Source organism: Choloepus didactylus, chromosome X, assembly GCF_015220235.1.
Source record: "Choloepus didactylus isolate mChoDid1 chromosome X, mChoDid1.pri, whole genome shotgun sequence".
NCBI lineage: Eukaryota > Metazoa > Chordata > Mammalia > Pilosa > Megalonychidae > Choloepus > Choloepus didactylus.
Genome location: NC_051334.1, coordinates 59096442 through 59118112, shown reverse-complemented (window position 1 = coordinate 59118112; position 21671 = coordinate 59096442).

Below are 21671 nucleotides of genomic sequence, written 5' to 3'. Positions count from 1 at the left end.
AAATGCTTTTTCAGCATCTATTGAGATGATCAACTGATTTTTCCCTTTTGACTTGTTAATGTGTTGTAATACATTGATTGATTTTCTTATGTTGAACCATCCTTGCATGCCTGGAATGAACCCCACTTGGTCATGGTGTATGATTTTTTTAATGTGTCTTTGGATTTGATTTGCAAGTATTTTGTTGAGGATTTTTGCATCTATATTCATTAGAGAGATTGGCCGGTAGTTTTCCTTTTTTGTAGCATCTTTGCCTGGTTTTGGTATTAGATTGATGTTAGCTTCATAAAATGAGTTAGGTAGTGTTCCATTTTCTTCAATGTTTTGAAAGAGTTTGAGTAAGATTGGTGTCAGTTCTTTCTGGAAAGTTTGGTAGAATACCCCTGTGAAGCCATCTGGCCCTGGGCATTTATTTGTGGGAAGATTTTTGATGACTGATTGGATCTCTTTGCTTGTGATGGGTTGGTTGAGGTCTTCTATTTCTTCTCTGGTCAGTCTAGGTTGTTCATATGTTTCCAGGAAATTGTCCATTTCCTCTACATTATCCAGTTTGTTGCCATACAGTTGTTCATAATATCCTCTTATAATTTTTTTAATTTCTTCAGGATCTGCAGTTATGTCACCTTTTTCATTCATTATTTTGTTTATATGGGTCTTCTCTCTGTTTGATTTTGTCAGTCTAGCTAGGGGCTTGTCAATCTTGTTGATCTTCTCAAAGAACCAACTTTTGGTGATATTTATCCTCTCTATTGTTTTTTTGTTCTCTATGTCATTTATTTCTGCTTTAATCCTTGTTATTTCTTTTCTTCTACTTGGTTTAGGATTGGTTTGCTGTTCATTTTCTAGCTTCTTCAGTTGATCCATTAGTTCTTTGATTTGGGCTCTTTCTTCCTTTTTAATATATGTGTTTAGTGCTATAAATTTCCCCCTTAGCACTGCTTTTGCTGCATCCCATACATTTTGGTATGTTGTGTTCTCATTTTCATTCGTCTCTATATATTTAGCAATTTCTCTTGCTATTTCTTCTTTAACCCACTGATTGTTTAGGGGTGTGTTGTTTAACCTCCAGGTATTTGTGAATTTTCTAAGTCTCTGATGGTTATTGACTTCTAATTGTATTCCATTGTGGTCAGAGAATGTGCTTTGAATAATTTCAATCTTTTTAAATTTATTGAGGCTTGTTTTATGTCCCAGCATATGATCTATTCTGGAGAAAGTTCCGTGAGCACTAGAAAAGTATGTGTATCCTGGTGATTTGGGATGTAATGTTCTGTATATGTCTGTTAAATCTAATTCATTTATCAGATTGTTTAGGTTTTCAATTTCCTTATTGGTCTTCTGTCTGGTTGATCTATCTATAGGAGAGAGTGATGTGTTGAAGTCTCCCACAATTATTGTGGAAACATCAATGGCTTCCTTTAGTTTTGCCAGTGTTTCTCTCATGTATTTTGTGGCACCTTGATTGGGTGCATAGACATTTATGATTGTTATTTCTTCTTGTTCAATTGCCCCTTTTATTAGTATGTAGTGGCCTTCTTTGTCTCTCAAAACATCCCTGCATTTGAAGTCTATTTTATCTGAGATTAATATTGTTACACCTGCTTTCTTTTGGCTGTAGCTTGCATGAAATATTTTTTTCCATCCTTTCACTTTCAGTTTCTTTGTGTCCCTGTGTCTAAGATGAGTCTCTTGTATGCAACATATTGATGGTTCATTTTTTTTGATCCATTCTGCGAATCTATATCTTTTAATTGGGGAGTTTAATCCATTTACATTCAACACTATAACCGTGAAGGCATTTCTTGAATCAGCCATCTTATCCTTTGGTTTATGTTTGTCATATTTTTCCCCTCTGTCTATTAATATCCTTTATTGTACCCATACCGAATCTCTTTAGTACTGAACCTTTCTCCAAGTCTCTCTGTCCTTTCTTTGTTTCTCTGTCTGTAGGGCTCCCTTTAGTATCTCCAGTAGGGCAGTTCTCTTGTTAGCAAATTCTCTCAGCATTTGTTTGTCTGTGAAAAATTTAAGCTCTCCCTCAAATTTGAAGGAGAGCTTTGCTGGATAAAGTATTCTTGGCTGGAAATTTTTCTCACTCAAAATTTTAAATATATCATGCCACTGCCTTCTCGCCTCCATGGTGGCTGCTGAGTAGTCACTACTTAGTCTTATGCTGTTTCCTTTGTATGTGGTGAATTGCTTTTCTCTTGCTGCTTTCAGAACTTGCTCCTTCTCTTCTGTGTTTGACAGTGTGATCAGTATATGTCTCGGAGTGGGTTTATTTGGATTTAGTCTATTTGGAGTTCGCTGAGCATTTATGATTTGTGTATTTATGTTGTTTAGAAGATTTGGGAAGTTTTCCCCAACAATTTCTTTGAATACTCTTCCTAGACCTTTACCCTTTTCTTCCCCTTCTGGGACACCAATGAGTCTTATATTTGGACGTTTCATACTATCTATCATATCCGTGAGGTCCATTTTGATTTTTTCAATTTTTTCCCCATTCTTTCTTTTATGCTTTCATTTTCCATTCTGTCATCTTCCAGGTCACTGATTCATTGTTCATCTTCCTCTAGTCTTGTACTATGAGTGTCCAGAATCTTTTTAATTTGGTCAGCAGTTTCTTTAATTTCCATAAGATCATCCACTTTTTTATTTAGTCTTGCAATGTCTTCTTTATGCTCTTCTAGGGTCTTCTTGATTTCATTTGTATCCCATACTATGGTCTCATTGTTCATCTTTAGTTCTTTGAGTAGCTGCTCTAGGTGCTGTATCTCTTCTGATCTTTTGATTTGGGTGCTTGGGCTTGGGTTATCCATATCGTTTGGTTTTTTCATATGCTTTATAATTTTCTGTTGTTTTTGGCCTCGTGGCATTTGCTGAACTTGATAGGGTTCTTTTAGGATTTGTAGACAAATTGAAGTCCTTATCTCTAATTTATCAGATCTACAGCTTCGTGGAGTACACTTTCTCTAACTAACCAGCAGGTGGCGTCCACGAGCCACCTGTTCTCCACAAGCCAGTTCTCCCCTGCTTAGCCTTTGTGGTGCATGTGGGAGTGAGTCTTGTGGGGTCCAATTGGTGTACCAAGCTTGCGTGTGTAGTTGGTGTTGCCTGCCCTGTATATGGGGCGTGCTTCTGGGCAGTCAGGGAGGCGTGGTGGCCCTAACAATCAAATCTCCCTGGTGATCCTAGAGTTTTAAAGCTGCTGCAATAGTCTAATCCTTCAGTTCAGTCTTGCCACAGTTTGTCTCTGCCACTGACCCACAAGTCCTTGGTATTGGAGTATGGCTCCTGAGACTTGCATGTGGGCCCCTCTTCCAGGCTGTGCACCCCGGGTCCTCTGTTGAGGGATGACTGTGCTATGTCACAGGTGAGTGCCGTCCCCCCAGGGCAGTTCTGGGCTGCTGGGCTGTGTAGGGAGGCTCCCAGTCTGCTGAAATGATGGCTGAATGGGGCTTTGTTAATTCACACTGCTCCACCTTCCCAAGTATGGGACAATCAGCTGAGGTTGCAGGGAAGGCTAATGTCCACGCCCAGTTTTGTGGTGTGTGCCTGTTATTTGAAGCACTTCCGTCACACTGGGTTGTCTGGGGCAGCTCTGGTCTATGCGGCTGGCGATGGGCAGGAGTGTTTCCTGTCCACCAAGATGATGGCTGTGAGCGGACACCCCCCTTTCCTTGGGAAGTTGTGGTGTTTAGTGAATTTTCTCAGCCACTGGATTATTGCCTTTTGTCTCAGAGCTCTCTTAGTTCTGCTCTTGACTTGACGTGCCCAAATTTCAATTCTTTGAAGCTTTCTGTATTGGGCTTCTTAGAGTAATTGTTTTAGAAAAGGAAAAAAGGATTAAAAAAAAAAAAAGGGCCCTCCTCAGAGATCTAATGGGTTATTGAAATGCTAAGAGACAAAGCAACCAGGGCCATTAAGGAAAGGTCCACAGGGCAGAGAGATCAGCTTTTCTTCGGGATTTGCATATGCGCCTCAGGGCCTGAACTCTGCCCTTCCCCTTTCTATGCTCACCAGAACTCCAAAAATCCTCCGCTTTTATTTTGGAGTTTTTCATGTTGTTTTTTTTCTATGCCTGTCTCCTCTCTGCTGGGCTGGCTGCTCTCAGATTCTCTGGTGTCTGGTCTCAGTCTATCTATGGTTGGAGTTTGGATCAGTAGAATGAGTTTCCGATAAGGGCTACCACTGCAGTTCTCCCTTCTCCTTCCCGGAGCTGACAGCCCCTCCTCCCATGGGACTGAGCCTGGCAGGGAGGGGCACGGGTCCCCTGGCCGCAAAAACTTACAGATTTCGCTGATCTCAGCAGTTCCACGTTTTCATGAGTGTTGTATGAAGTATGCCCAAAGTCAGATTGCTCTGTGGTGTCCAGTCCACGCAGTTCCTGGCTTTCTACCTACTTTCCTCAGAAATGTGCTTTTAATAATTTCAATCTTTCAAAATATATTAAGGCTTGTTTTATGCCCCAGCATATGAGCTATCCTGGAGAAAGTCCCATGAGCATTAGAGAAGAATGTATATCCTGGTAATTTGGGATGTAATGCTCTATATATATCTGTTAACTCTAATTCATCTATCACATTGTTTAGATTCTCAATTTCCTTATTAGTCCTCTGTCTGGTTGATCTATCTATAGGAGAGAGTGATGTATTGAAGTCTCCCACAATTACTGTGGGAACATCTATTACTTCCTGTAGTTTTGCCAATGTTTGTCTCATATGCTTTGGAACAACTTGATTGGGTGCATAAACATTTGTGTTAGTTATTTCTTCTTGTTGAATGAGCAGTAATTTCCTTCTTTGTCCTTTCTTGCATTTAAAGTCCATTTTAACTGAAATTAATATTGCTACCCCTGCTTACTTTTGCCTGTAGCTTGCACATTACTTTTTTTCCATCCTTTCACTTTCAATTTCTTTGCTTCATGGGGTCCAAGATGAGTCTCTTTTAAGCAACATGTTGATGGTTCATATTTTTATCCCATTCTGTCAGTCTATATCTTTTAATTGGGAAGTTTAATTCATTTCCATTCAATGTTACTACTGTGAAGGCAGTTCTTGAATCAGCCGTCTTATCTTTAGGCTTTTATTTGTCAGATGTATTTTTCCCCATCTCTCCTTATTTCCTTTAAGGTACCTTACTAAAGCTCATCAGTTCTGTGCCCTTCTCCAGACCTCTCTCTCCTTTCTTTTTTTTTCTCAGCTGTTAGAGTTCCCTTTAGTATTTCTTGTAGGGCAGGTTTCTTGTTAGCAAATTCTCTCAGCATTTGCTTTGACTGTGAAAATTTTAAGCTCTCACTCAATTTTGAAATAGAGTGTTGCTGAATAAAGAATTCTTGGCTGTTAATTTTTTTTTTCAGAATTTTAAATATGTCTTACCACTGCCTTCTCACCTCCATGGTGCTCACTGAGTAGCCAGTACTTAGTCTTATGTTGTTTCCCCTGGATGTGGTGAATTGCTTCTCTCTTGCTGCTTTCAGAACTTTCTCCTTCTCCTCAGCATTTGACAATCTGATCAGAAAATGTTCAGAGTGGGCTCATTTGGTTTTATTTTATTTTGAGTTCAATGGACATCTTTTATTTGCATATCTACGTCATTTAGCAGGGCTTGGAAGCTTTCCCCAACAATTTTTTTGGATATTCTTCCTAGTCTTTTACCCTTCTCTTTCCCCTCTGGAACACCAATGATTCTTACTTTTGTGCACTTCATGTTGTCCATCAATTACATTTGTGCAGTTCATGTTGTCCCTCATTTGCCTGAGATCCATTTCAAATTTTTTATTTTTTCACAGTTTTTTCTTTTGTGCTTTCACTTTCCAACATACCGTCTTCAAGTTCACTTATTCATTCCTCTATTTCTTCAAATCTGGTGCTATGTGTTTCAATAATCTTTTTTATTTGATCAACAGTATCATTTATTTCCATAAAATCTGCTATTTTTTATTTACTCTTGCAAATTCTTGTTTATGCTCTTCTAGAGTCTTCTAGAAGTCTTCTTCATGTCCTTTATATCCTGAGCCATATTGGTATTTGTGAGTACTTCTTTGACTAATTGCTCCAACTTCCATTTCTCCTCTGGTTTTTTAATTTGGGCATTTGGGTTATCCATATCTTTTTGTTTCTTCATATGCTTTATAATTTTCTATTGTTTTGGCCTCTTGGCATTTGCTTATCTTGAAATTCCAAGATAGGATATGCAGGCTTATTAAAACAATTATCTATAATTTGACAGAGCTACAGTTTGGTGGCATGCACTTTCCCTGAACTGCCAGCAGATGGTGCTCCTGAGCCACCTCTTACCCTCAAGCCAGTTCTCTCCAACATCATTTATGCACTGAGTGGGGGCCCAATCCATGTGGATGACCAATCAGTGCACCAATTTTCCATGTGCAGTGGGTCCACCAGCCTTGTGGTTGGTGGCATGCCCTGTGCAGGTTGGCAGGGTGTCTGCTGCAGGAAACAATTGTCCCAGCCATTCCTGGGGCTGCAGGTGGAGTGCCCTGGGGCTGCAGAACATGTCTAACCCTTGAGCTCAGATTCCTCACAGTTTCTCTGCCTTGGGCCCATGAGTCCCTGGGTCTAAGGGAGCACTCCTGGCACTTCTGTGAAGCACACCTGCCTTTAGGCTGTGCACACCATGGGCTTCTGTGGAGGAAGTTTGGGCACTATCACAAGCCAGCTGAATCCCAAATTCCCTCAAGGAGGCTCTTGGCCATGGTGCTGTGAAGGGGTGTCTCTCAGCCACCTGCAAAGATTGCTCAGGGCATGGAAAGCAACTCCCTTCTATGATTGCTTGCTGCAATGACCAGTTCCTGGTATAGGGGCTCTTAGCTGTGAGTCTGAAAAGGGGTATCACCCAGTCCAGGATCTGAGGTGGGTGCCTGGGGCATGGAAGGTAATCCCCACCACACTCAACTGTGGCTTCAGCTGCTGGTTCCCTGGTGGCTTTCCAGGCTGGACACTCACCCATCTCTGCACAGAGTCTCTAGGTTTCTCCCCACTGTGCTTGACTGCTGCTCTGGCTGCCAGTTCCCTGGTGGCTTTCTGGGCTGAACACTCACCTGTTTCTGAACACAGTCTCTTAGTTTCTCTCCCACCATGCTTGACTGCTGTTCTGGCTGCCAGTTCCCCTGTGTCTTTCTGGGCTAAACATTCATCCATCTCTGAACAGAGTCTCTTGGTTTCTCCCCACCATGCTTGATGGCTGCTCTGGCTGATGGTTCCCCAGCAGCTTTCTGGGCCATACACTAACCTGTCTCCAAGCACTGTCTCGGTTTCTCCAAGTATGCAATCACTTTGGGTGTAGAATTTCATGCCCAGCCAGTGGAAGCCGCTATGCTAGAGCACTTTCAGTCCTTTATCTAGTGTTTTTTATGGAGGAGAATTTTGCTCTGTCTCTCCTAATCTGCCATCTCGGATCCCTCTCGGCACTTAGTCTTATTGCAGATCCCCTGTATGTGATGACTGCTTTTGTCTTGCTGCTTTCAGAATTCTCCACCTTTGAATTTGACATTTTCATTATTATCTGTCTCAGAGTAGGTCTATTTTGAATTATTCTATTTGGAATACATTGTGCTTTTTGGACATGTATATGTCTTTCATAACAGTCAATGTTTTCCTTTCTTTTCTCTGTTTTTTGTTTATAAGATTTTGATTGTCCTGTCCTCTAGTTTGATGATTCTTTCTTCTGCCACTTCAAATCTGCTGCTGTATGCCTCTAGTGTATTTTTAATCTCTTCTATTGTGAATTTCATCCCCATAATATCTGCTTTTTTATAGATTCAAATTCTTTATGCTCACAAAGTGTCTTCTTAATACAGTTTATCTCAAAATTACAAGTACTGAAGAGGATGTGGAGAAATTGGAAGTCTTATTCACTGCTAATGAGAATGTATGATGGTACAGCCACCATCAAAGACAGTTTGGTGGTTTCTCAGAAAACTATGTAATGAGTTACCCTAGATCTGGTAATTCCACTGCTCAGTATATATCCAGAAGTTCTGAATGCAATGAAATGAATAGATATTTGCACACAATGTTCATAGTGGCATTATTTACAATTACCATAAATAAGATGGAAATAATCCAAGTGTCCTTCAACAGATGAGTGGATAAACAATATGTATACACATATGATGGAATACTATGTGGCAGTAAGAAGGAATGATGTTGTGAAACATACAACATGGATGAACCTTGAGGACATATTGCCTAGTGAAATAAGTTGAACACAAAAGGAAGATATTGTATATTATCACTAATATAAACTACCTGAATAATGTAAAAGCAGTGTTGTAAAATGTAAAATATAGGGGACCTTGAGATAGATGCTACAGAAGAGGGAATGATTACCTAATATATTCAGACCTGTTAACAAGATTGAACTTATAAGCATGGGAATGGACAGGGGTGATGATATACATTAATGGGAGTACCAGTGCTGTACTAAAGGTGAGCATGATTGAAAGGGATTGATTAAAGGCATGTATCACACAGATTAGTACTACAAATATAGATAAATACTTCCATGACCTATTTTAAGGTATGACACTGTACGAAGAGTTAACAACAGAGTGGTATATAGGAAAATTATATATTGCATACTATGGACAGTATTTAATAGGAATACCTTACTTGTACCACACAACTACTAAGGATAAATAATTAGGGGGGAGTGATAAGAGTTTTCAGGTGTTTTGAGTTATAATTGTTTAAAATTGAGAGTGATGATTATACAACTAAGTGAAGATAATGTGAGACACTATTTATCTTGGCCAGAATAGATACTATGTGAAATTAGGAACCCCCTACTTAATAAGTCAAGACTCAAGCTTGAGGCTTGCTCTTACGAAGCTTAGGGTGGTAAAGGGAAGGCTAAGCCCACCTACAATTGTGCCTAAGATTCACTTCCAGAGAACCTCTTTTGTTGCTCAGAGGTAGCCTTTCTCTCTCTAAGCCCAATTCTGCAAATAAACTTATTACCTTCTCCCCTATGTGGGACATGACTCCCACAGGAGTATGTCTCCCTGGTGACATGGGACATGACTCCCAGCAATGAGCCTGGCCTGGGCACTGAGGGATTGAGAATGCCCTCCTGACCAAAAGGGGAAAATAATGGTAACCAAATAAGGTTTCAGTGGCTAAGAGATTTCAAATAGTCAAGAGGCTATCCTGGAGGTTACTCTTATGCAAGCTTCAGCTAGATATTCCAAATGGCCACAGTATGCCAAGCCAAATCAACAGTATTCCTGAAAATCCAAAAGAATACCACCTATAAAAGTTACACTTACTAAGTTTATTTTTCAGAAACTTACATCCTCCAGCGTGTTCCCATACCAGATAAGTCCCAAAACCCAGAAGCAACAGCCTCTTCAAGAATATCAGCCAGATGCATCCTCCTTCTCCATAATGTCAACACCCCTCTTCAATATGAACAAGTTAGGGTGGTCACTGCCCAGATATCCCTGAAGATTGAGACAGTAATCAAATAAAAAAAGCAACAAACAACATAGGATTTAACACAGGATTACAAATTCTGAATCTTCATATAAATAATTTTTAGTGTCTAGCATATTAGAACAGCTAGAAAGTAATAACTGAAATTGTGGAACTGTAATCCATAACATTCTTTGAAATTTGCTCTGTAACTAATTTTTAAATCATACTTTGAATGTTATCACCCTTCTGTATATATGTGATATTTCACAACAAGGAAATAACTGAAATTGCGGAACTGTGTCCCATAACACTCTTTGAAATTTGCTCTATAACTACTTCCTAAATTATACTTTGAAAGCTATCACTTTTCTGTATATATATTTCACAATAAAAATGGTAAAAAATACCCCTTATTGTTTTAGCCATATTTTCTTTCATCTTCTTAAATTGATTTAGGAGATTTGTTTCAACATATTTGATTAGTTGTTCCAAATTCTGTGTCTACTCTGAAGTTTCACTTTTTTTTGCTCAACTGAATATCTTCTTGTTTCTTAATATGGCTTGTATTTTTTTGTTGTTGTTGTTAATGTCTAGGTATCTGATTATTTTGATGAATTTATTCTGAAGATCAAGTTTCATTATCTCCCAGCCAAAACAGGGTCAGGGATCCAGAAAGGGGGCACAGGCCAGCTCCAAAGTGCCCTGGGGAGGGGATTAGGGTGGATTTCATGAGCCTCTTCCTGAAGCTTTGCTTTCCTGGAATGCCCAACAAATGGCACCCTTAAGCACTGTGGCTTTAAGTCTACACCACCTTCACCCCAGTCAGAGGTGGGGATGAAACAATGGCTGCTGCTGTCTTTGTTCAGAGTGGGTCAAAAGAGTAGCTTAGAGGTGGGACCCAATGATTTGAATTCACTAATCAAAAGCCATGTTCAGTGTTCAGCTATGCCCGCCCCTGTTCTTGGGGAAGAGAGTTTTTATGTCCCTTTCTGATGGTATCAGCCAGCAAGGGTCTAGGTCCCAAGGTAGCCCACTGCAAGAGAGGGAATGGACACCAAAAGACATCATGCAGGGAGAGATACTCACTGTCCTTTAGTGTAGTTCATTAGCCTCTTCATCCCTTTCCTACCTGAGTGCTTTACATTGTTCTTCTGGCCTCCAGACCCCCAGAACACTTAGTCTAGACAGTCCCTGCATGTTTAATAGGTGCTTTTATGGAAAGACTAAGTCCTGGATCTCCCTACTCTGCCATCTTTTCTGGAAGACTCAGAGTGATTTTTGTACAAATGGAAACCCTTGGTGTGTTACTGATCAAATGGACATCACTGAGACAAATATTGGCCTACCCAGAAATATTAAAAGTTTACACAAGTCATTTTTAAAAAAATTCATTTTATTGAGATATATTCACATACCATGCAGTCATACAAAACAAAGCATACATTCAATTGGTGACAGTACCATTATACAGTTGTGCATTCATCACCAAAATTAATTTTTGACATTTTCATTACCACACACACAAAAATAATCAGAATAAAAATTAAAGTGAAAAAGAACAATTAAAGTAAAAAAGAACACTGGGTGTTTTTTTTTCTTCCCCCATTTTTCTACTCCTCCATCCATAAACTGGACAGAGGGGAGTGTGGTCCATATGGCTTTCCCAATCACATTGTCACCCCTCATAAGCTGCATTTTTATACAATCATCTGCAAGATTCATGGGTTCTGGGTTGTAGTTTGATAGTTTCAGGTATTTACTGCTAGCTATCCCAATTCATTAGAACCTAAAAAGGGTTGTCTATATTGTGTGCAAGAGTGCCCACCAGAGTGACTTCACAGCTCCTTTTGGAATCTCTCTGCCACTGAAGCTTATTTCATTTCATTTCACATCCCCCTTTTGGTCAAGAAGATGTTCTCCATCCCATGATGCCAGATCTAGATTCCTCCCTGGGAGTCATATTCCACATTGCCAGGGAGATTCACTCCCCTGGGTGTCAGATCCCACCTGGGGGGAGGGCAGTGATTTCACCTGCCAAGTTGGCTTAGCTAGAGAGAGAGGGCCACATCTGAGCAACAAAGAGGCATTCGGGAGGAGGCTCTTAGTTACAATTATAAGGGGGCCTAGCCTCTCCTTTGCAGCCACAGTCTTGCCAAGGGCAAGCAAGTCACTTTTATATTTTCTTGGTCATGTAGGTTCCAGGCCTAACTTCAGAGATACCTGGGAGGGGAAAACAACTGGCCCCAAGAGGAGGTAGCTTGCCACCCCATCTGGGTGGGCTGCACTACTTTGTTCTTATGTTGAGGGTTGGGCAGTGTCACTCTGACTGACAGCACCTCACAGCCCTGTCAGTAACAGAATCATGTATCCAGCCAGGTGGTGTCCTGGTTTCCAGGAGGTATAGGTGTTGTGTCTTTCAGAAGAAGATAAATAGAGACAGGACAATTCCTCAGTCAGCTACCTACTTCCCACATATGTGCCAAGTTATCATTCAGTGGGACCATTCCAGGTGAACAGATTATTAAAAGGTTTCTTTGGCCCCAGCCCCTGCATGGTATCTCACCCTGAGGTATGGTTCTTGGACTATGTGTCAGCCTCAGGAATTCACTTTTTCTCATATATTCTCAGATGTACAATTGTAAAAGGACAGCATTCTTCCTTGGCTCTCAATGTTCAGAGATGTTTGGAAGAGAAAAATTGGAGGTACTTGGAGAGGGCAGATATTCCTTAACAAGGTGCAGAACATTAATGGCCTTAACCAATCTGTCAGTCCTTGTTTCCCTTGTATCTTACCCTGGGTTTGCTCACCAGTCTTTATTTCTGCACAGCCTGAATGAAACAATGAAAAAAAAAATTAATTAGTATAGACAAAGGCCAAGAAGAAAAAGGACAATTATTTAAATATTTTAGGAATGTAATATGGACTATTACAAGCTTTACAGAAATGGTGATAACAGTAAAATAAGCCCCTATGTAGCCATCACCTAACTTCCATAGTTATCAACTCATAATCATTCTTATTTTATTTATATCCTAACCCAATTAGTCTACACTCACCACAATGTTATTTTAATAAAAATTTCATCTGTAAATATTTCAGCATGTGTCACTAAAAGGTAAGAATTCTATTTTTAAATGTATCCACAACACCATTATCCCATCTAAAAATCCATAAGCCCTTAATGTGATTGTTTTGGTTTGCTAAAGATGATGAAATGCAATATACCAGAAATGGGTTGGGTTTTAAAATGAGGATTTATTAACTTACAAGTTTACAGTTCTTAGGTTGTGAAAATGTCCAACTCCAGGTATCAACAGGAAGATACCTGGACTCTGAAGACCAGCTACTGCGATCTTGGGCTCCTCTGTCAGATAGCAAGGCACATGGTGACATCTGCTGGTCCTTCTCTCCAGGGTTTCATTGCTTTCAGCTTCTGGCTTCAATGGCTTCCTCTCTCAGCTTCTCTGGGGATTTTTCTGTCTTTTATCTTCTTTTTATAAAGGACTCCAGTAAAGGATTAAGACCAACCTTGAAAGAGGTGGGTCACATTTTAATTGAAATAACCTAATCAATAGGTCCTACCCACAATAGTTCTACACCCACAGGAATGGATTAAAAGAACATGACCCTTTCTGGGGTACACACAGCTTCAAGTCATCACAGTGATCAACTACCTAATTAGTGTTCAAATTTTCTCATCATCTGATATTTAAGTTTTGGAGGGATATCCAAAAAGGTCCATATACCATGATTGGTGGATATGTTTATTGAGTCTCTTTGAGTCTATAGAGTCCTTCTCTATATCTGATTTTTTCCTTCCAATTTATTTGTTGAAGAAAAGAGGTCATTTACCCTTTAATGTTTTTTAACTGTCCAGTTTTTGCTGAGTGCATCCTGCTGGTGTCACTTAACCTGTTTCTCTGTCATTTGTATGTCCAATGTATTGGTAGGTGGATCTAGGGGCTTGATAAGATTCAGGTTAGATATTTTTAGGGAAGCATATTTTATAGGAGGTGTGTGTACTTCTATCAGATATATATACAGTTGGCTGTCATTTTGTGATGGTGACAGTTACTGGTAAGTTTTGCTTGGCCATTAATTCATTAAGGATCACAAGATGGGGATGACATTGATATTTCTTCATTTGCCAGATGGAATACTTATATAAAGGAAATCATCCCTTCATCAACTATTTTGTTCCACTGAGGTACAGTTTGCATAGGAAAAGTAGGGTAAATGCTTGATGTTCTTCCCTTTGTTTTCCAGTTTTCAAAATAATTCATTAATTCTAAGGGAGTTAAATTGAGAATACTGATTCCCACACATTAAAATAAAAAAGCACACATTACTACACCTGAAATGGTATAATTTTTAATTTCTTTGTACCTCCAAAGACAATCTATACTCCAGCACACTGACAATGATTGTAATAGCTACTGTTTACTGAGTACTTACTATGAATCTTTCTCTGTGTTTTACCTGTTTTTTAGACATTACTTCATTCATTCCCCAATTGACCCTTAAAGTAGACTGAGGATTGTTTCCAGATGAAACAGTTGAGGAAACTGAAACTTGCAGACATAGAAGCAACCTATCCAAGGTCATTTAGCTAACATGTGTTGAAGCCAGGATTCAAACCCAAGTCTGTCTGAAAACAAGGTCCCTGTGGGGCCACAAACCCAGGGTCTAAACTCATTTCAGAGAGGATCTAGAAGGGATACAAGTGCTCTGAGCTTCCCAACAGCTAGAAGAAGACTTGGGACCTTCCTCCAGTTTAATATCCCTTTTGGAGACAGGGCCTTGGCACCATATATCTGAGGAGTCCAAGCCATTAACAGTTTCAGAAGGCATGGAAAGGTGGCACCTGCTTTGGGGAGTTGGGGGGTGATCATTATAACCTTTAGGTATGAATGGGGGAAGTTTACCACTATTCTCTGAGTAGCTGTTATAATGCAGAACAGGATATCCACACTTATCCAGGTCCTGAACTTCTCCTGGCTGCAATCCTTGCATCCTATAGTCATCTGCTGAACCTTCATACTGTCTTTCCCTTTGAAGTCTTCCTCAGGCATTGTCTGCAGGCCACAGTTTTCATGTGTTTGCAGAGGCCCTGGTGCTCCTTGTCAGTTGGAATAGAGGGCTGTAGCTCTTCCAAGATGTAAGGACTTGATCCAGCAGCCATATAGGATCTCTCTTTGTCCACTAATCCCTGATTTTCTGGAATAGTTCTAAGAAAACTAGGTCCTTGTGAAAATGGATACTCACACCCTTGTTCTGATTTCAGTAGGACAACAAAGGCAAAACAGGCTTCCAGGCATGAGTGGGGCACTCTGGGGATCAAATGACCCCCTTTATCCTATTTGACACCCATGTCACATCCCTGGGCTTTGTCAGTTATTACATATACCTCACTCCTTATGTTTGCATCCTAAGTGTTTGATTCACAAAACTAGATCTGGGATCTAGCAGAATTGTAGTAACTCAAAACCCTATTCATTTCCCCACTCCAACCCCCCTCCTCTATGCCCAAACCAGCATTTTCAACAACAAAATTAGGAGCCTTTTTTCCCACAATAGCATAACAAGATAGGTAACACCTTTGTGCCTCTGCCTTCTTCCCAAGGTTGTCTATGTGGGGCATATTTCCATGTTACATGTGAAACATATCAGTTAAGGGTTGTGGACACTAGTTTACATGAGTCAAATACATGTTTATTTAAGATCTCATCATTCCATCCTCCAGCATCTTAGGCAAATCAGATGACATCACCTTCATTTTTAGGGGTCTAATTTGATAGGCATTGCTCACATTTCAGCCAGAACTGCCACTTATATACTACATGGGAGAAGCTGCAATGGCAAAATCCACCTTATGGTGTATGTTATGGCTAAAAAAATGGCTGATCCATTTCTTTTGGAGATAACTGTAATCATTGGGCATGAATAGATGTCATGCAACCATGATTACCTTTGACTATTGCATCCTCAATGTGTATCTATGATTTGGCAGCGCATTGTGGTGCAACTATATCTTAATGACTATTCATTTATTAAAGAAAAAGGAGGGTACCCACTCTTACAATGATACAATTCTTGGCTAATTCTTAATGTTGTGTGTTTCCTTAAAGATATTCAGATGATCATGTATATACAGGATGTACAAAGTTGACCACCTCCTGTGACACATATGTTTTATAGAACATCTTCACAAGAACATATGAGAAGGCATCAGACTGGTAAGCCTAGCATGCTAAGTATAATATCTAAACTCTTCTTAGTTCTTTACAGGAAACCTAGGTTGGTGGTGATGGTATTCTTCTTATACCAGGTCATGGAAAGCTCTACCAGGAAATTTCCAAGTCAGATTAAGGACTCATTGGAAGCTGGGTCTCTGTAGAACCATTGGACTACTGTTCCAAATATACCACACATACAGTTTTAGTACAACATTCTCCTGGGGACAAAAATCCTTACCACAGTGTTTTAAAAACATTTTCATCCACAGAACCTTTTCTTCAAATATTACTTTGAATGCCAAAACATAAAACTTTGGTTGAAGATTTCAGTAGCAGAACCCTTTTATCCAAATATTGTAATTCCCCAAAACAAAACAGCTTGAAGTTTTGGTGAGGGTTCTAGATCCTCACCAATTTACTCCCCCCACACCCTTGCTCTGCAAGGTGGTCTTGAAGGCAACTTCATGGAACTCTTAGGCACCAAGAACCAAAATGTAAATTAAAACAGAAGAGAGGGCCCTAAACAGGAGCTACTGGAACACAGTTAGGATGCTGCCCCCAATTTAAGACATTACAGGTACTTGAATTATCTCCAGCCTATCTGGAAGTCTGTTTTCCATCTACCTTCTCTTCCTGTGTCAAAGTGAAATTCTAGACACTCTATAGATCCAGATTTGAGATGATGTGGCTCCATAAGAGTTGGTTCAACAAGTCAGAGATCACTGAAAAACAGTAGGTATCCCTAGAATAGTTTGTGTGGTACAAGTGTATTATTGACCCAACTATCAATTCCTTCCTTGCAAGAAAATGTATATGTTTATTCCCTTTGGTTATGGCTCCAAGTTTCTCCCAATAGATAGAGATATTTCCCCCTTTAATGTCAAGCTTGGGTATGTTATTTGCTTTGGTCAATGGAATGTGAGAAGATATGTGGTATACCACCTGTGGGGTACACACACTTGTATGGTTTGGTTTGTTTCTGCACTGCTGCCCACTGCCAGGAGAACAGCATGTCCCCCAAAGGGGCTGTTCATTCAGCCTGGGTCTTATAAGGAGAAGACATGTGGAACTGAGTAGAGCCCAACTTAACTCAGCAGAATGAGAGCTAACCTAAAACTGTATGTAATATGAGCAAAAAATAAATGATATGTTGGAGTTGCTTTTTCCCACAACAAAATCTAACTATTTGGAACTCTCATTATTTAAATGGTTTCTTTACAAAAGGGCAGTAGGTTATTGTGAATGTTGGGCTAAATACTTTCAGAGTACCAAAGCCTTCAGTTCTGAAATTGAAGTACATATGTTAAGAGGTAACAAATATTCTCAGCCCCAGATCTACTGCACTACCACAATAGGAGATGCATGAGTCACTCCATTTCTTGATTTGAAAACATCACTTAGTTGATTGTGTCCTTTTACAGACTTCCTAGTGATGAAGGTAGACTGGAGAAGCAGTGAATAAGTATTCCACCAACCTAGCTTAAATTTCAATGGCTCTTCTCTGTTATCTGCTCACAGGAAATCCAGCCCCCAAGTAAAATAACTCATCTGTGTTTCAAAGTCCCCAGTAAGTCACCAACCAATCTGTTTTCTGTGTGTACCAGTTCTTTCTTAATTATTTTGAATCTTTGTGTACTCTGCCTATGAAGTGGCTTAAGAAGCAGCATCCCATTACTGTTACTGTGGCTGTACCCTCAATGGGAAAGTTGATAAAGGTACCAAGGATGCTACCACGTGGTTCCTTTAAAGGCTTCAACCATGAAGGTGTTCACCTATTTGCTGGACATGTGCAGACATGCCTGAATCTCAGTTTGAGCTCAAGGTAACAAATACCTACTGAATACATGATGCCCTGGGTTCCATGGTGGTATAATCTGAATGTAGACTCCAGCTACTATTACATTCATTGGTTCAATTTGGGGGTTCATGATTGATAGAGGCGGTGGGCTGGGCTCAAATTGCTCCCTTGTTGCTGAGGGACACATGTTTTCCAGATAAGTGAGTTGGGGAATTCAAACAGTGCCAGTTTCAACCATGATATAATAATAGCTGCTCTGTCTGATGGTCTGTGTCTTTTCACCAGTGGCAGCCAGAGATGGGAATTTCCTATCAGATGCACAGGCACTATCTCAGTGATGCATCAAACACAGGTAGAAGACAGCTTTGTGTGAAGGTGTGGTGTATTTTTTGGTCACTGGCCAGGCCTATAGGTGGATATTAAGGTTCGTCTATTCCATTTTTGGCAAGGAAATCCATTTTTTCTTAGAAGAGTCTCAAACTCATGTTTGCACCAAAATAACCAAACCAGTATTCACTGAGACGAGGGAGAATGGAATGGAGAAATCTTGAGTAATTCTACTGTCAAGTAGAATTACTTTTGAAAATGTGTTTAGAGTGCAGGGGTTAATCAGATAGAATATGGTGGCACCCTGAATGCCTTTTTCTTCTGGAAGAGATGAGAAGTGGAGACAATGACCGAATCTTCCCAGGTAGGGCTGGCTATCAAACATATCCCAGAAAGTAATCAGAAATCAATCACATAGTTGCAAAATGGAATGATTGTGCTCACCTTCCTTTAATTCAGTATGATATCTCCAAAACAGCATCTCTTAGGTTTCTCTTGAAGATTAGGGGCCCAAAGTATCTATAAAAATTTACAAATACTTAAGGAAAGTGGTCAGCTTAATTTGTTCACTCATTTGATCATTCATTTATTCATACATTCATATATGTATTGAACCACTGAGCTGTGACATACAGTAGTAAACCAGACTGACATGATCCCTGCCCCTGTGGAGTTCCCAGTCTAGAAGAACCCTCCCTTCTGGCATCTCTATGGCCTGTCCCCTGGATGGTCAGTATGGAATCTGATCACAGAATTTAGACAGACCTAGCTTTCCAGTATTGCCTGGGCTATACCCAGAACTTATTGCTAGATAAAAAAGACTTGAAGAAGGGACAGGGGACTCTGATGCACAATATGCTCAACACCCTCTCCTGAGGGACAGAGCATCACATCCTGCCCTACTCAACATTTTATGAATAGCCTTTATAAAATGCAGGAATCCCCACATTAGGAGTCCTGCCTCCTTAAGATGGAAAGCAGAACTGAACTCTAGGGAGAGATCTAAGCTCCATAAATAAGTTGTTCCCCCTTAGGATTTTGGGTCAAGAGAGAAATGTGAGGAGACAACTGTCCAGTGAAATCCATGCCTGGTGAAGGTGGTAGGGGCATGACTGAGAGATACTGAGATTTCACAGGCAGCAGTAGTAGATGTCCTAGAGACGTGGTCCTGAGTTCAGCCTCAGCAGTGCCCAAACTCAGAGGTGGTGGGATTGTATTAACTTTTGGCTGTCTAGCCCCTAAACCAAATTCTCTGACCTGGGAAAGATTTCACTGAGTTACCTAATAACTGTTAATAAATTCCTTTTCTACTTAAAGAAGCTAGAGTAAATTCTGTTGCTTGCTAATAAGAAGCCTGAAAGATAAAAAGGGACCTGAAAATAAACAGAGACAAGTTAATTTGCTGCTTCTCTTTGACACTGTTGGGGCTGGCAGTCAAGAGCACTTGGGACTTTAAGATGTCAAATGAATAGGTGACTTCTAGTCTCATTTAGGTGTTATCTAGCTAGTTAGTTATATATCCATATTGTTCTATTGATTGATCATTCTATTTTAAACTCTATTAAAGAATATATGCAATATATTGTCATAAAAATAAGTAAACAGCAATAAGGGGTATAAAATTAGGCATAAAAGTGTTTCTCCCACTTCTACTATCACCCCAATTCCACTCTCCAGTGAATCAATTATACCAGAGATTATCCCTTATTCCTGAGGAGACAGAAGCCGTGATAGGTTGGCATTTTTGTGGCTGAGACTGTCTCCTGTGTCCCCTTGGCTATTATTCAAGAATTGCCTTAAGGAGTGTGACTGGTTCCCACTCTCTTCCCAGAAGAGAAAGCCATCAGGCATCCTCTGTGTTATTTCTCTCAGGATGCAGGCAGGGCTCCTGTCTCTCAGGAGAAGTAGAAAAACAGGGTGTGCCATTTCCACCATACTCTGAGGCTTTGCTCCACACACCAGGAAACAAAGGCAACAGGGCCAAAAACATTACAGATGAGGTCCCCAGAGCTGCCCTAGTGCAGCTCCCCTAAGTAAAGACAGCTCCCAATTTAATTACTTAAAGCAACCCATAACTCTTCCATAATTCCCTGTCTTCTGTGGTCTCCAAACAGAGTAACAAAAACAAGCACACCAACTAAAGTAGTGACTATGCTTCCCCACACTCATGAGTTTTGTGGTCTACAGGATTCACCCAACATCCGAAACCACTCTCTCCTGCCACCAGTAAAACCAATGTGAAAACTAAACACGGTGTCCTGGCTGTACTACATTCCCTCAGGTGCTTACAGCAGTACCAGTACTTGCTGAAGGACTAGGAGAGGTAAAGAACTGAAGAAAGCTCTAGGCATCCTGCACTGTGATAGAATGTCTCCATTTCAGCTCCTGGACTCCCACCAACGAAGGTGTAACTGTGACCTAATCAAAGTAGGGAAAAACATTTGTTCATCTTTATTAGGAGTGATGTGATAACATCCCAACAGAGACCTTTTAAAAATAGGCATCTGATTATGCTGTTTGCAATAGATTCATCTCAGACCCTGATACACAAAAAGACTGAATGTGAAAGGATGGAAAAAATATTCTATGCAAACTGCAGCCAAAAGAAAGCAGGAGGAGGTATAATAATATCAGAAAAAAATAAACTTTAAATGCAAAGATGTCATAAGACAAAAAGAAGGATGCTATATGTTAACAAAAGGGACAATTTGCCAAGAAAAAATAACAATCGTAAATGTTTATGCACCCAATCAAGGAGCTCCAAAGTACATGAAACAAACATTGGCTAAACTGGAGGAAGAAATAGGCATTTCTACAATAATAGTGGGAGACATCAAGACACCACTTTCTTATATTGATAGGACAATGAGACAGAGGACCAATAAGGAAATTGAGAACCTAAACAATATGATAAATGAATTAGACTTGACAGACATATGTGGATCATTACATCCAAAAGTACCAGGATACACATTCATCTCTAGCATTCATGGAAAATTCTTTAGGATAGATCATATACGGAGGCACAAAGCAAGTCTCAATAAATTTAAGAAGATTGAAATTTTCAAAGTACATTCTCTGACCACAATGGAATGCAGCTAAAATCAACAACCAACAAAGAACCAGATCTTTCACAAATGTATGGAGGTTAAACACACACCTTAACAACCAGTGAGTCAAAGAATAATCTGCAAGAGAAATAGGTAAATACCTAGAGAAAAATGGAAACAAGAACACAACATAGCAAAACCTATGGGATGTAGCAAAGCAGGTGCTGAGAGGGTGTTCTAGTTTACTAATGCTGCTGGCATGCAAAACACCAGAGATGGATTAGCTTTCATAAGGGGGTTTATTTGGTTACACAGTTACAGTCTTAAGGCCATAAAGGGTCCAAGGTAATGCATCAACAATCAGGTACCTTTACCGGAGGATGGCCAATGTCCTAGTTTGCTAATGCTGCGGAATGCAAAACACCAGAGACGGATTGGCTTTTATAAAAAGGGGGTTTATTTGGCTATACAGTTACAGTCTTAAGGCCATAAAGTGTCCAAGGTAACACATCAATAATCGGGTACCTTCACTGGAGGATGGCAAATAGCATCTGGAAAACCTCTGTTAGCTGGGAAGGCACATGGCTGGCGTCTGCTCCAAAGTTCTGGTTTCAAAATGGCTTCTCCCAGGACATTCCTCTCTAGCAAGCTTGCTCCTCTTCAAATCGTCACTCACAGCTGCACTCCGTTCAGTCTCTTTGAGTCAGCACATTTATATGGCTCCACTGATCAAAGCCCACCCTGAATGGGTGGGGTCACACCTCCATGGGAGTATTCCACCAAAGTCACCACCCACAGCTGGGTGGGGCACATTCCAAGCAA